This window comes from Sapajus apella, unplaced genomic scaffold (assembly GCF_009761245.1).
Source record: "Sapajus apella isolate SASKATOON/1434 unplaced genomic scaffold, GSC_monkey_1.0 scaffold2, whole genome shotgun sequence".
Lineage (NCBI taxonomy): Eukaryota > Metazoa > Chordata > Mammalia > Primates > Cebidae > Sapajus > Sapajus apella.
The window spans coordinates 78,239,724-78,256,862 of NW_022436942.1; the positions used below are offsets into that span (position 1 = coordinate 78,239,724).

The following is a 17,139-nucleotide window of genomic DNA, read 5'->3' on the forward strand; positions in this document are numbered from 1 at the left end:
GCTCTTGTTGCCCAGGCTGGAGTGCAATGGCGCGATCTCGGCTCACCACAACCTCCGCCTCCTGGGTTCAGGCAATTCTCCTGCCTCAGCCTCCTGAGTAGCTGGGACTACAGGCATGCGCAACCACGCCCAGCTAATTTTTTATAGTTTCAGTAGAGACGGGGTTTCACCGTGTTGACCAGGATGGTCTCGATCTCTTGACCTTGTGATCCACCCGCCTCGGCCTCCCAAAGTGCTGGGATTACAGGCTTGAGCCACCGCGCCCGGCTGTCTTTAAACTTTTTAAGCTTAGGGAAAATTTCTAGAGCAGTTGATCTTTTATTGATGTTGAATTTGTGAATGTACATTTTTTGTATTGTTTAAACATGAAAAATGTGTATCTGTATTGAAAATTTGTTTTATTTCCACATTTAGTAAACCTTTATTTGTACCTTTCTAAGGTGGAATCATGGAAGTATTAACCAAAGTCAAGACTGTAAAATCATTTCAAGGAAGTAGGTTGAGGCTAAATAGATGGAAATATAATTTAAATACAGAACTTATCTTTTAAATAAATGTAGGAATGTTATTAATGCCCTGGTCTATAAATCCACCTATTTTAGATAATTAAGACTTGGATTTACTATTGTACCTCAGTCATTCTTGTATATTGAAAATGAAACTACTAACTCTTCAGTCACCAGAGAAAAAATAATTTCTCTGATATCATCCCTCAGCACTAATGTTCTCATGAGAGCACTGCCTTATGTGCATGGTTAGTGTTTGGTGCTTTGGTCTTAGGGAAAAGCATGGATTGGGGAGCATTTCATAAATTCCTGGATCTTCCACTAATTTGATGGGTGATGCTGTATGAAGTTATTATGCTAGTTTGTGGTCATAGTTGCTTCCCATGTGACTGTGGGAAGCATGCTGAGAACAGTGAAAAACCATGTCTCACAAGAATATGGGAAGTAAATGCCACCAGTGGGGAAGGGAGAAGAAGGAAAAGTAGAGGAAAGGGAGAAAGAGAAAGAAAGAAAATGATGCTTACTAACTTGGAAAATAGTTGCAGGGAAATACCAGAATGTTTGTGAGAGGTGAGGATTCAGGCAATAATAGGTAGAGCTAAAGATCTTGCCTGAAGGTTTCTCATCTGGAGAATCCAGTCACCATTTGATTGTCTGGGAAGTAAGAGTTGGACCGTTCAGGAAATCACTTCACAGAGCCTGCTCAGTAACAGGATTTCTGATTCAGTTCTAAAACCTTTTCCAGCAACTGGGAGGGGAATCTCTATCCTCGTAAAAATTTTTATGTTTTTGAGTATTTTCATTCATTATTCATGAAAGATTCGACCAGAGAGCCCTGGCTAGAGTGATTTATTTGTTCGAAAACATTTAATACATATTTTGAGCAAGTGTTTCTTATGGAGGCTTATAGAATGAATACAACAAACCAGAAAAATTAAAGGGGAAATTAAGATCTCTTGGGGGCTAAGTTCCTGTTACAAAATAACATGAGCTAAAGCAGACTCAGCCCTATGAAAGATAAGTGACCAAGAGGGAAAGGGAAAATGCAGATCTCAACATGACATAGCAAAAGCTCACAGAGCTTGGGATTTAACTTTGTTACTCATTAATTTGGTGACCTTGTTTGTGCCTCAGTTTCTTTTTCTTTAAATGGTTGTCAAAATTTATGCCTTGCCTGGACAATGTGGTTCACGCCTGTAATCCTAGCATTTTGGGAGGCCGAGGCGAGTGGATCATGAGGTAAAGAGATCAATACCATCCTGGCCAACATGGTGAAACCCCGTCTCTGCTAAAAATATAAAAATTAGCTGGACATGGTGGCATGCTTGTAGTCCCAGCTACTCGGGAGGCTGAGGAAGGAGAATCACTTTTGAAACTAGGAGGCGGAGGTTGCAGTGAGCCGAGATCATGTCACTGTACTCCAGCCTGGTGATAGAGTGAGACTCCATCTCAAAAAGAAAAAAAAATTATGCCTCATGCAAGTACTATTGAAATGAAAAATGAGATAATGTGTTTATGTTAAGCAGCGTAGGAAGGTAAGGATTTGTTTCAGTGTTGATGGCTATTTTACTAAAGCCGTGTCTTTATAATTTGTTCACTTTGCCTAATTTCTTATAGAAAATCCTGATAAGCTGCTCCCAAAAGAATGTAGGAGGATAACATTTCTACTAGATCTAGATTTTTGTTATCCTCTCTGGCCTCAAATATAGGCTCTTGGTGAGTTTTGTAGCTTTTCCCTTTTTCAAGCAGGACAGTCCCCTGGGGTTTCCATCAGCAGAAGTTTAGATAGCATTTATTAACTTGAGTATATAGAAACCAGAGGAGTTAAGTGTTTTGAAGTGAATTAAGATTCTCCTAAGACAAGATAATCAGCAGAGGTAGTAAAAGGCCATGCTTTTCTTATAGTGTTTATAATGTGTTTTTATAAATGTGAAATGTATAATATCTAAAATATAGTACAGTATTTCTTTGATTCTTTTTTTTTTTTTTTTTTTTGAGACAGAGTTTCACTCTTGATACCCAGGCTGGAGTGCAATGGCGCGATCTCGGCTCCCCGCAACCTCCGCCTCCTAGGTTCAGGCAATTCTCCTGCCTCAGCCTCCTGAGTAGCTGGGATTACAGGCATACGCCACCATGCCCAGCTAATTTTTTTTGTATTTTTAGTAGAGACGGGGTTTCACCATGTTGACCAGGATGGTCTCGATCTCTTGACCTCGTGATCCACCCGCCTCGGCCTCCCAAAGTGCTGGGATTACAGGCTTGAGCCACCGCGCCCGGCCTTCTTTGATTCTTTCGTCCAGCATTTACATAAATCTCATTGGCTTCCTTGGCCTTGAGGCTGCTCTTCTTTTTATTAATAACAGTTTTATTGAGCTATAATTCACATACCATAAAGTTTACCCTTTGAAAGGGTACAATTGGGGCTTAGCACAGTGGCTCATGTCTGTAATCTCAGCACTTTAGGAGGCTGAGGCAGGAGGATCACTTGAGGCCAGGAGCTTGAGACCAGACTAAGCTATACAGCAAGACTCTGTCTCTACAGAATTTTTTTTTTTAATTTGCTGTGTGTGGTGATGGTGCATACCTATAGTCCTAGCTAATTGCTTGAGCCCAGGAATATGAAGCTGCAATGAGCTATGATCACACCACTGCACTGCAGCCTGAGTGACAGAGTGAGACTTTGTCTCTTAAAAAAAAAAAAAAATTCAGGGCCAGGTGCGGTGGCTCACACCTGTAATTCCAGCACTTTGGGAGGCCAAGGCAGGTGGATCACAAGGTCAGGAGTTTGAGGGCAGCCTGACCAATGTGGTGAAACACTGTCTCTACTAAAAATACAAAAGTTAGCCGGGCATGATGGCGCATGCCTGTAAACCCAGCTACTCAGAAGGCTAAGGCAGGAGAATTGCTTGAACCCAGGAGTCGGAGGTTGCCATGAGCTGAGATCATGCCACTGCACTGCAGCCTGAACAACAGAGTGAGACTCCATCTCAAAAAAAAAAAAAAAATCTTTTTAAAGTGTATAATTAGGTGGTTTTAGTTATTTATAGAGCTGTGCACCATCACCATTATCTAATTAGAGAACATTTCACCCTCCCAAAAAGAAACCCTGTACCTATTAGCAGTCACATTTCTTCTAACCTTATAAGGACACCAGCCATATTGGATTAGACCCACCCTAATGACATCATTTTAATTAGATTACCTGTCTCTAAATAAGACCCTGTCTCTTAATATGTTCACATTCTGAGGTACTGGGGTTTGAACTTCAATATATGGTTAGGGAAAGGGGAACATAATTCAACCCATAAGAACCTTGTTGGAGTTTTCTTACCAACAGACATGACTCTTGGATCTTAATCAGTGCTGTTTGTGAGAGGTGTTCATAGTTATGCCACTTTTCTTGGGCGTTCCATACACTTAATAACATATTTACATACCAAAGATACATATGCCATTGGCCATGTGACTAAGCTGCCATGGGAAGATATTTGGAACCCTTAATTTTATTCTTTGGAAAAGTCCCAATCCACCTCTGTCATTACCCTCCTCTAATGACTAACCTGCATTCTATTCTTTGGAGTAAAATATGAAAGCTTTTATTTATTTATTTATTTTGGATCTTTTTAAATTCAACATGGAGCAAATATTTATTGATTAAGGCACTGGCAATACAATGAAGAACACACGTTTTCTGTTTTATGAAGCTAGTTGGAGGAGATAGGTAAATAACTAAACAATCTACACGATACAGATTGCGATAGGTGCTATGAAGGGTGATTTGTTGGAGACTGACTAGAAAGCAGGGAGCTTTTTCTACCTTAAGAGTCGGTAGGGGGCCAGTCATGGTGGCTCATGCCTGTAATCCTAGCACTTTGAGAGGCTGAGGTGGGTGGAACACCTGAGGTCGGGCATTCTAGACCAGCCTGAACAACATGGTTAAATCCCATCTCTACTAAAAATACAAAAATTAGCCGGGCTGGTGGCATGAGCCTGTAATTCCCAGCTGCCCTGGAGGCTGAGGCAGGAGAATCGCTGGAACGTGGGAGGCAGAGGCTGCAGTGAGCTGAGATTGCACCACTCCAGTCTGGGCAACAGAGTGAAACTCTGTCTTCCAAAAAAAAGAAAAAGAGTTGGTAGGGAAGGCTTCTGTGGGGAGACGACATCTGAGATGAGACCCCAAAGGTGAGGAGCCAGCTGTGGAAGAGCCAAGGGACCGGCATTCTTGGATGAATACTGTTAGACTAATAAGCTCTATGAGAGCGGGGACTCCATCTGTCTTGTTTATTGTTGTAAACAGGTGTCTAGCAGAGTGAGTATTCAATAAAAGGTGGTTGGGTTTTGTTGTTGTTAAATGATTATCTAAAATACCCAATAAGGAAATTATTAGAACTATAACTGTCAAGAATACACTATCCCTCCATGTACTCTGTAGAAGCGCACTACTGACTTTGAAACTCACTCTTAGGCTGTGTGTATGCTCTTTGAAAACCAGTTGTCAAAGGTGCCATGGATGTCAATGCTTTGACAGGCAGCCTATTGCTAACGGTGACTCAGTTTTGTGTCTAGAAACCTAGTATTATTGTGATAGATACTCCTAAAATTGCATAAAAAGCCAATCTTCAATAAATTGAGAAGAGTGACTGCAGATGAGAATGGACAGAGCTTTTGCGCATTGGTTTAAAGCCTGCAGGTCCTTTTGCATTGCACTTGCTTCTCCATGGTCTGTAGGTTGATCAGTTACAGAGTGACAGGTTTTGTAGTCCTCTGACTCTGCTGATGGGTATGAAAATGAGCCTTTTAGCTTTTACAAAAAATTCTCATCTCATGGAATGATTGGCCATTAATTTGGGTTTAGGTATCATTATGGCTTTCCTGTCCATCCTGGGAGCATATACAGGAGAAAAGAACTCCCTGTCTCCAACTCTATGTGATCTTACCTATTCTCATGCACCAAATGGTCTGTAGTGTGGAGAAGGAGGCAGCCAGATGTTCTCTTTTGTAAAGCTGAATGGTGATTGCTTCTGAACAGAGCCTCATGTAGGATATATAATGGCTCACTCTGCACCCCTGATGGCATCTTGAAGAGTAAAACTCTTGAGAATTCACCTAAAAATAATTTTTTATTTTATTATTTATTTAGGTGTTGTGCCATATTCTTTTTGCATTTGTTTTCCCAGAGCCCCTTCCATCATCCCTTTCCCTTCATCGCAGTGCTACAAGCGTCTATAACAAACATCTCCCCAGTTCCTCACTTCCGGGTTTGGGGTCATGTGCCTCGTCATTGTGGCATTTGGTATTACTACCTGATACCCAAAGGGAAAAGCTGTATTGGGAGCAGTGTACAAAAAGGGCTGTTTCAGAGGCTGAATGAAGCCAAGAAGGGTTTCTACTATAGAACCACTGAGATAGGGAGGCGATAAAAGAACATTCAACAGGAAGTTAGGCCTAGGTCCAAGGCCAGGAGAATCGAAAGACTGTGCTTTAAACTAGAAGGGATTAGACCAAGAGATACCTGGAGGAGCATAAAGACTGGTGAAGGAAAGACTATTGAAATAAAGAAACAAAGATCCATTATAGTTCAGGTGAAGCCAGGAAATTTGAAAGCTATGTCTATGAAAGATTGGCTCCCAGTGGGGTGTTCTTTTTATGAACTTTGGTTTATCTGGCTAGGATAGGATTGGCTTCTTAAGGAACTTAGCTTTACTGAATATTCCTTAATATCTAGATATTCAGAAATTCTAGTTTTGCCTCTATCCTAAGTTTTATGGATTTTTAAATTTAAAAAATGTTTATTAAGTTTTTCCTGATGGCAAAAGAATTCATGTTCACTGCAAAATAATATTGAGACAATTGAGAAATGTTCAGTGTAAACAGTGAAAATCTCCCATGATCCTTTTCCAAAGAAAATGCTAGTCACAGTTAGGTGTTAATTTTTTTGGTATTTTTTCATATGTGATACACACACACACACACACACACATATGTTGTACATAACTTTTCTACTTATTTTGCTTCCTTTTAGTTTGTTTTTGAGGCAGAGTCTTGTTCTATCTCTCAGAGTGCAGTGGCTGGAGTGTAGTGGCACAATCTCGGCTCACTGCAACCTCCACCTCCTGGGTTCAAATGATCCTCATGTCACAGCCTCCCAAGTAGCTGGGATTACAGGTGAGTGCCACCATGCTTGGCTAATTTTTATATTTCTAGTAGAGATGGGATTTCGCCATACTGGCAGGCTGGTCTCAAACTCCTGGCTTTAGGTGATCCTCCTGCCTCTGCCTCTCAAAGTGCTGGTATTACAGGTGTGAGCCACCATGCCCAGCCATTTTTACTTTCATTTTAAACAAAATGGTTTTGTTAATTTTTTTTCTCTTACTATTTCTTGGACTTCTTTAAAAGGCATTTTAAATGGTTGTATATAGTAGTCCATATAGCATATATGGAGGTACCATGGGTAGTGTAACAGCCATGCTATTGAAGGGCATATGTGTTGGTTACAATGATTTAGTGTTACAGACACTTCTGCAGTGAACATCCTTGTTCATATATTTTTGCACTCTTAACATTTCTCTAGGATAGATTCCTACAAACAGGTTGGCTAGGTCAAAGGGTATATAGGTTTCAATTTGTAATAGATACTATCATCTTGCCTCCAAGAATGTTTAAATAGTCTGTACTCTCCTCATATCTACCTTCATTAAGACTGCAAAACCTATCATTCTGTATGTGTACGTAATACAACTATAAAGAAAACTGAAGTAATTATCATCACAAAAGTCAAGATAATGGTTACCTGGGGAATGTGTGTGGTGGTGGGGGAGGATGGCTGTTATCATGGAATGGTGCTTAGAGAGGAGGCTTCTGGAAAGCTGGCAGTGTTCTGTTTCTTGACCTTGGTGGGAATTATGTGGGTGTTTGCTTTATAATTGTTAAGCAAGACATATTTGTTTTATGTAGGTATCTTTATGTTATATAATTTAAATTAACGAGGCCGGGCGCGGTGGCTCAAGCCTGTAATCCCAGCACTGTGGGAGGCCGAGGCGGGTGGATCACGAGGTCAAGAGATCGAGACCATCCTGGTCAACATGGTGAAACCCCGTCTCTACTAAAAATACAAAAAATTAGCTGGGCATGGTGGCGCGTGCCTGTAATCCCAGTGACTCAGGAGGCTGGGGCAGGAGAATTGCCTGAACCCGGGAGGCGGAGGTTGCGGTGAGCCGAGATCGCGCCATTGCGCTCCAGCCTGGGTAACAAGAGCGAAACTCCGTCTCAAAAAAAAAAAAAAAAAACACACACATAATTTAAATTAACAAAGATATATTCATTATGTTTTATATATATATCTTTATGTTAATTTAAAAAAAGCATTCAACATATATTTATAATATGTACCTACTATGTGTGACGTCACTGTTCTGAGTGACAGCAATACTGCAGTGAACAAGGTGAATTCTCTGTCCGAAAATGATGCAGGAAGTTGACAATAAAGAAGGAAATACATAGACCAATCAGCTAGTGGTAGTACTATGAATAAAATAAAGCCAGGTAAGGAGGAGAAAGTGGTAGCTGTAGAGACAACTCAATTTTTGATAGGATTCTCAGGATGGAAGCTTTGGGGAGGTGAAGTTTGAGCAGGATAAAAAGAAGCAAAAGAGTGTTCCTGGCAGAGAAAACAACATGTAAAAGCCTAGGAACAGTGGAAAGAAGGCTGATGTGACTGGGCTGTGGTCAGCTTGGGAAGGGTTAGGAGAGGAGATCAGAGAGGTAATCGGCAGCAAGATCTCATAGGGCCTTGCCAGCCACTGGGGATTTTATTCAGGGTGTGGGAAGCCGGAGGTATGTTTTCGGCAGGGGAGCATCATGACCTGATAACAACTTTTAAAAGATTACTCTAGTTACTCTGGGAAGATGGATTATAGGGGCTGAGGATAAAGGCATAGAAATGGATGAAGAAGTGACTCCCCAGGGAGAGTTGATGGTAGCTTTGATTATGGAGGTGTTGAAGAAGGTTAGATTGGATATATGTCTTAAAGGTAGAACCAACAAGACTTACTAATGGAACAAATGGTTGTGGGAAGGAAGGTTAAAGAAAAAATCAAAAATGACTTCTAGGTTTTTGTCTTGAGCTACTGGAGGAATAGTAGCATCATTAACTTGAGAGACCAAAGGCTAGAGGAAGGAAAGAGGGATAGGTTGGAATATAAAGTCAAATCATTCATCTTGGACTGTGTGGATAATTAAGACTGAGATGCCCTTTACATATCCATATTAGTCTCACATTAAGTAGAACAGTGAGAATTCTGTTGTATTGAGGTGAAATACTGAGTTAAATTTCCACAGCCATCTGAGCTCTCTCATGACCTGAGACCCTGTTCTAGTACCTTTCGTGAGGTCACCCAGGAATTTCCTCATTCGCAGTGACTGAAGCTGAATTCAGACGAGTGTTCCCCCCATCCCCCACCTACACACTCTCAGGTCCTACAAGAACCATCTTCTGAGTTTATGTCTGTGAGGTGAGATGTGTAGGAGGAAGTTAATGCAAACAGGTGTTTTGTCTGTTCCTGTTTGGAGCTGTTTTCCTCAGTCAGCCTTTAATGCCTTATCCACACACAAAGAATACAGTTTGCATACTAGCTGAAACTAATCTTCCCTGAAAAGACTAATTTTTCTCTGAAGAGTAAACAGATCCTTGTTCTTTAAACAGCTCATTTTGGATTAGCAGCTCTACGCCTGGTACACTTCTTGAAGCAAATTTCTCCCAGGTTCCTTTCTTGAAGTTAAAGACATTAATATAGTGTCCATAAGTGTCACTGCTACTCTGCGTCTGTTGGGTGTTTCAGAACCATCCTTGTTTCTAGGATACTTTACAGTGAGCAACAGCTGCTCATCAGAATTAGTTTTAATTGCAGAATAGGCTTTTGTTCCTTTTGAGGTGGGAGCTGCATTTTTTTTTTCTTAAAAGTTTGCTTCATTTACAGAGGCTATGTGGCAATTTTTAATCAGCCTATTCTTGAAAGAAGCTATGAAAACAAGATAATTTCTTAACCAAATAACAGTAATTTAAATTTCCAAAGGACGTTCTCATGTATGATCTCCTCTGATTGCATTCCTGCCTGTGATGGAAGTAGTGGTAATTACTTTCTTTTTTTTGAGACAGGATCTCACTCTGTTGCCTAGGCTGGAGTGCAGCAGCACCATCATGGCTTACTATAGCCTTGACCTCCCAGGCCCAGGTGATCCTCCCACCTCAGCCTCCCAGGTGGCTGGGAATACAAGTGCACGCCACCACGCTTGGCTAATTTTTTATATTTTTTGTAGAGATGAGTTTCGCCATATTGCCTGGGCTGGTCTTGAACTCCTGGGCTCAAACAGTCTGCCTGCCTCGGCCTCCCAAAATGCTGCGATTACAGGTGTGAGCCACTGTGCCCAGCCAATAATTACTCTTTACAGTATTTGGCAGATAAGGAAACTGAGGTCAGACAGAAGTTTGATGACTTGCTAAAGGCCTTGCAAAGGCTAACCACTGGCTTGAGGATTGGTTTTTGTACATTTTCCAGGATGGGCAGTCAATTGGAAATAAAAACATTACTTCACGTGTATTTCTGTCTCATTGATTTAGTTGATTTTTTGGTTGCTATTTGCTGGGTGGTATTGTTTTGGATCCCTTTTACATCACTAGGTAAAATGAACCCTAAGTTTTGTTTTGTTTTTTTTTAAGCAATTTTTGTCTGTTATATTAAGGATGTACTAGAAGGATTAAAAAATGGTACATTGAGAAGATCACTTCAGCTAAAACAGCAAAGGGCCTTTTGGATAGGCACTGTCCTCTGTGAAGACAGATTTTTCCGGCATTTCCAGATTATATGGTTGCTAATTAGTAGGTTAAACACATTAGGATGATGATTGCTTATTCTTTCAGCATAAGGGTATTTTTATTGTAGCTTCTTGTATTGATTAGTTGAGCCTATCTTAATTATTTACCCAGAGAGCCATGCCTGATTCAAGGGTCTTCAGGTTGGTTGTGTGGGTACAAGTATCTAGTTCTGATTTTCTTTTTCAAAAGAGGAAAGCCTAAAGTTCTAGCATATTGGGCCTAAATTTTGGAGGGTGTAAGGCCCAAGATTCAGATTAATTACTGTAGGGGTAGATCTTTTTAATGCTGCTAGATTTGGCTTAAAGTGGCAGCTAGTCTTTTTTTTTAACGTTGAAATCTGGATTCCTTCAGTCCCTGTAGATAGCTTGGTATATTGTGTAGAAGAGATAAAAACAGAGTTTAAATGAGTTTCCCGTGCCTGATATGAGATGAGGCCCCCAAACTTTGTACTCGGCAAATGGTAGGAAGGTTGCAGATGGTAGGAAGTTTGGAGTTAACAGGCAGACAAAATTGGCAGCAAATTATACACTATTTTGTTACTTAAGCTGGTTAGCCCATAGTTCTGATTCCCAAATATTGTTGCTTTGAAAAACAAAATATCCAGTGAATGAACCATCAACAGAAAAGCAAGTAATGTTTTGACACTGATAGCATCTTCTTCATTTCTCTTCATTGGCTAAGAGTCCAGTGCTATCATGTTTTTTAGAGCTAAAAGAGAACTTCTAGTCTATCTGGACCAGTGGTTTGTGAAACGTTTTCTCTTAATGGATTCTGCAAATTTGAATGTGTTTTTAAAATTTGTAACACTCCAAGGAACCATTACCAAAATAGTCATCATGGACTGTGTTGAGATAGATGTCACATTGAACACATGCAAGACCACCAGAGCCTAAGACCGTGCTGCCAGCTTTGCCTACATACGTGGAGATGCCAGCCTGCGGTCTCCTTGCCACTTCTATTAACTAAAGAGTATGCAGTTTTAAGGTGGGCTGTGTAAAACCAGTCGCATTTGTAACTGCTTCAGGGGTGAAAAAACAATTTGTTTTCAGTATTTGAAATCAACCAAATTAACAAATAATCAATACTGAGTAAGACTGCCACTATCATTTGTATCCTCCAATTTCAAATTATTTTGAAAAGGTCTAATGGTTCTTATTGAGTTTATAAATTTTATTCATTTAAATTTATAAAATATTTAATAAAAGATTACTATATATTCGGTTTATTGAGGCTTCACATAAGATTTCATATAGAAAAGGGCTGTGGTTGCCAACAAAAAAATCCCACATAATTTGGAAAACCATTAGTTTAAATCAGTGGTTCTCAAACTATATTCTGAGGAGCCATAGGTCTCTAAGAGGTGCCTCAGGAATAGCTGCAAGGAAGGGCTGAAGGGGTCCTTAATCTGGTGGATTCCTGTCCCCTTCCCCAATTTCACTTCAACCTGAGCGTTTTAATGTTTTATGTATTGAAGCTCTGCATAATATTTTATCTGAGGGAAAAAGTGTTTTTTTTAAATCTGTGTATTAAAGAAAAATGATCTGCTGTAGTCACTAATCTGTGACTAGTTAAGGCAAGCTGAGCCCCGGAGAAGTTAAGAGATTTGCCCAAGTCTGCAGTCCCAGTCCTCTGTTGCATCCAGTGGGGCTGTTACTGGCTCAACAAGTAAAACAAACCATCTCTTTGGTAATAAATAATATTATACTGATTGAGAAAAATAGGGGTGGTATTTATTATTTGTAGAGGAGTAACCCTAGTTACAGTTTTATTCATTAATACTGAAGTTGTTGTGACAGATCAATCACCAAATTTTAGTAGCCTAACAGGAGTTAAAATCTGGTATTCCTGAGCAGTCAGTGGCTCTCAATTTAGGCAGTGATTCAGTTCTCCTCCAGCTATCTACTTCCATCTTGTGACTCAGCTATTTTCAACAGGTGACTTCTAAGGTCGTAGCAGAAAGAAAAGAACCCGGAAGACTTTGGGCCATGCCTGGAAATGGTGCATGTTGCTTCCGCTTATTTGCTCGTCAGAGCTCAGTCACATGGCCATACTCAGTTACAAGAAAACCTGGGAAATGTAGACCAGCTCTGTGCCCAGGGAGGAGAAGAAATGGGTTGGTGAACAACTAGCCAGTGTCCCCCATAATGGAGTCAGTAGAAAGAGTCCGGACTCTCCTTTTTTAGGCTTCAATTTTCTGAAAAGATTAGAGTGGCTGATTGCTAAGATTCTTCCAATTCTAACTAGGTAGGATTCCAAGGTAGATATAGTTGTAACAGTATCACCTTTTTTGGTACACATTCACCATTCTATCCCAAACAGAGAAGCTGTTTGATCTTTTTGTACTCAAGTAATATCTTTGATAATCACAGAGTTGGGTAAATTCCTTTGAAGTTATAACTTGATCCAGAATCCCCAAAATTAAAAAAAGTATCTTTTTCAGAGATTACCTTAGGGTGGGATAGACCTTTTCATAGTTATATTAGATAGAATAATATTAACTGTTATAATAGATAAACCCTAAGCTCTCAATGGCTTTACATAATAGATGTTTCTTTCTCATTCCCATGAAGCCCAAACAACATTTCTATTTAAACATGAGGAAAAGTAGCATTGTGTTTTAATGGAAAGAATTGGCCTGGAAAACAGAAGACCTAGGTTCTAGCCCATGTTCTATCAGTAACTTTCTGACCTCATTCTGAGTTTCAATTTCTGTCAGTAAAACAAGGAGAATGAAAAAGATGATTCCTTCACTCGCTTTTAAATGTCCACATGTATATATGCGATCTCTGTTGGAAAGAAAATTATTTGGGGGATGTTATCCCATGATGTGGTATATCATGTCTGGTAGCTTTGTAATGCTGCTTTCTTTGCATGCAGAACAGTCTTTCTTCTCTGGGACCAGGAATGGCTTCTCCTGTCACCCAAATTTACTCCTCTGTGTAATGAGAAATAGAGGGAGGTTGAGATGATTGGTGCCACAACAAAATTTATTTTCCATTCCAGTTATGACACATAAGGTACTTTCCCTGCACATGACTGACAGTGTGGGGAATGAGGAGGTGTTTATGTGCTTTTCCTGTTTAAAATTATGCATCATAGTACTAAGGTTTTATGAGGGTGACATTCTCTAATTCTCCACAAATAAGTCAGATTTTCCGCATTGCCCTGGTATGATTAGTTGCATTCAGTGCTGCATGTTTGTCATTTGCAGAGCTGGAAGAATTCCCCCTATACACACCTCTCATCATCAGTTGCTAGATTATAGCTTTTCACATTGTCCTGGTCTGGTGATGTTGCCATGAATAACAGTTATTCCTCCTCCTATGACATGTTTCTGGTCAGGCTCAGAGTGCAGGCAAGACATAACTATGATGTCAGAGATGTTTTCAAATATGTCTTTCCCTTTACATTAATGATAAGCTCTAAGTAATACCAATTCTATGTGTTGTCATGTATGAATTAAAGACATGAGATATTTCCTCAAACAGTCTGCCACTTATAACCTTTATTCCATTATATATCTTTTGTCTCATTTTTACTTTTTTTTTTTTTTAAGGGAAGAGAAAGGAAGGGGAGAGCCTTTATTTCATTATTATTCTGCAGAAATGGTACTAACAGATTATAAAATATGAATATAAGAACTGCTATATTGTGGCCAGCTCATTCCCAACACACACCAGCACTCTACCTCCTATAGGGTGGGCTATACATGGAATATCGTTATCCTTGACATTGCCTTCAATGGTAGGGACATTTAGGAATGCTTTTTGTCAAACTCTTAATTTATCTAAATTATAAAGCCTGTGAGATGGGCGCAGTGGCTCACGCCTGTAATCCCAGCACTTTGGGAGGCCAAGGCAGGTGGATCACCTAAGGTGAGGAGTTTGAGACCAGCCTGGCCAACATGGCAAAACCCTGTCTCTACTAAAAATACCAAAAAAAATTAGCTGGGCATGGTGGCAGATGCCTGTAGTCCCAGCTACTCAGGAAGCTGAGGCAAGTGAATTGCTTGAACCTGAGAGGCGGAGGTTGCAGTGAGCCAAGATCACGCCACTGCACTGCAGCCTGGGCTACAGAGCAAGACTCCATCTCAAAAAAAAAAAAAAAAAAAAAGAAAGAAAAGAAAAGAAAAAATTATAAAGCTTGTGGTCTAAATTTTATTGTCATTTACTGTCACATGATTACATTTCTTTTTCTGAATGGTTTTAGACAGCATGAATTGCAGCATAAAACTCTGTCTTTAACCAGTTTTTATCCCCAACAATTGTTCTGAAGACTGAAATGTAGGTAATAACTAATTTGATTTTAGATTTCTAGCATAATGTTTTAAGATGGTGCGAACCCCCACATGTTAAAGTTGTTGAAGGGCAAGATCAACTCATGTTATTTCGTTCCTGTCTAGTCTGACCCTTTGATCTCACAGTTGAAGAAACTGCTTAGGCCCTAGAAGGATGTGACTCATCTAAGGTCACAGCCACTGAAACTGTGGTTTACCTAAATGTGTGTTATAAAAAATGTCTTTGAAAAACAGGGTGTAAAATCTTTGCAGTAAAAATAATTCTGTTTGCTTAAACAATTGTGTTTTGTTTTATGCAGTCTATTTACTTAAAAGCCTAGCAGACAGATATCTATTATGAAAGAGGAACTTCAGTATTTAAAAGGAACCCTGGCTAGAACCTACCTACCAATTATTTCAAGTCACCTCGAAGTCTTGCATTCTACTTAGTATTTGAATGATTCCTCAAAAACCAAATTAAAATTTAATGTAGCATCAGGTTGAGGGATCTTTCAAAAGTAACATCCGTTTTGAAAACTGGCAGAATTTGAATTAAAAAAATTCTTGCCTGGGTGTGGTGGCTTACACCTGTAATCTCAACACTTGGGAGGCCAAGGTGAGAGGATTGAGCCCAGAAGTTCAACACCAGCCTGGGCAACATGGTGAGACCGCCCCCCTCCCTCCCCACATCTCTAAGAAATAATTTAAAAATGAAAAGCATTCTTTGTACGTCATGGTAATTCCCTAAAATGAAAGGAATTTATTTACCCAATAGAATCCTTTGAAAAAAAAGTGAGTGAAAACATGTCTTCTGAAAATACAGCCTGCTAAAGATATTGGTTATGGACTTTTAACTGTCAGTGGGAGAATCAGGCAGTCAGGGAAAGACAAAGCTGAAGCCCTCAAGAGAGGACATGTAATTCAAAATGCATCTTCCCTCCCTTGCCCCAGGACTAGAGAATTGCGAGTCTGCCCCTTCCTTTCCCTTCCCACTGCCACTTGCCTTGTTAAAGCTTCCTTAACTTTTATAGTAACCTGAAACATCTCCCTGCCTTTAAGCGCTGATCCTCCATTTTTTCCCGTTGTCTGACACTTCCTCCTTGGGAGCTCTAACAACTCTCACTGCCTTTAGGGGACCTCCTTTGCATAACAAATAGTTAAAGGGCATGGCATTCAAAGCCCTGTACCTTCTGGACCTAGCACACATCTCCAGCCCTGTCTCCCTTGCTTTCTACTTGTACCACCCATTGGAATTTCCCCAGTCCTGAAAGCCAAGCACAGTTGCTACTTCCTTCAGGAGAACTTAGCTGTTCCTCTCCCACCAGCTTTGCTGTCTCATACTGACCAACTGGAGTGCTTTAGTACCTTTCTTTTGTTGTTTACATTATGTCATCTCGTATGGTTAATTCATGTATTTGACTCTGTTGAGTCAAGGACTGTGCACTCAGGGCACTGCCCCCTCCCAGGGCTGAGCATCTTATCTGGAAACTTCATATGTAAATTACAACGAGATTCACAAGCCAGCTAAGCATGTTACTTACTTCTGTGGTTCAAATGTATAGCAAACTTGACCATTTATTAAAAGGTTTAACCCACCCAGAGAATTATTTCATTTAGCTTAAAATATACTCATTCTTGCTGAATTCCTTTTCCATTGTCTAGATCACTGGTTCCCAGTCTTTCAGTTTAAGGAACCCCCTTTTTAAGACCTAATTGAATGACCTTCTACAATATTTTGAAACAGCCTTATTGAAGCATAATTTACAGTTTATAAAATTCACCCACTGTAAATATATAACTCTGTTTTTAGTATATGTATAGAGTTATGCACCCATCACCATAATGCAATTTTAGAACATTTCTGTTATCCCAAAAACTTCACTCATAACTTTCTGCAGTCGGTCCTCACTCCTGTCCCCATCCTCAGCCCCAGGAAAACACTGATCTGCTTTTTGTCTAACTGATTTTCCTTTTCTGGATATTTCATATAAATAGAATCAGAAAATGTATAGTTTTTGTGTCTGGCTTCTTTCACTTAGCATAATGTTTGTGAGGTTCACTCATGTTGTAGCACATAATAGTTCCTTTTTTAGTATTCCATTGTGTGAATATACTGCATTTGGTGTATCCATAACCAGTTAATGGAGATTTGGATTGTTTCCAATTTTCAACTATTATGAATAGTGCTGTTATGAACATGAATGTACAAGTCTTTAAAAATTTAATTTCATTTGGGTAGATATTTAGGAGTGGAATTGCTATATGGTGTGTCTGTGTAACTTTTTTTTTTTTTTGAGACAGGGTCTCTGTCACTCATGCTGGAATACAGTGGTGTGATCATGGCTCACTGCTCTGGTGATTCTCCCACCTCAGCCTCCCAAGTAGCTGGGACTACTGGCATGTGCCACCATCCCCAGCTAAGTTTTGTATTTTTTGTAGAGACAGTTTTGCCATTTTGCCCAGGCTGGTCTTGAACTCCTTGGCTC

At 39.9% G+C, this 17,139-nt stretch overlaps 1 protein-coding gene across 7 annotated transcripts in view; it reads left to right on the plus strand.

The window, feature by feature from the left end:
• The window catches only part of BICDL1 (BICD family like cargo adaptor 1), a 107,622-nt gene that overhangs the window by 10,177 nt on the left and 80,306 nt on the right, over positions 1–17,139 (plus strand). The gene's annotated exons all lie outside the window — the stretch shown is intronic.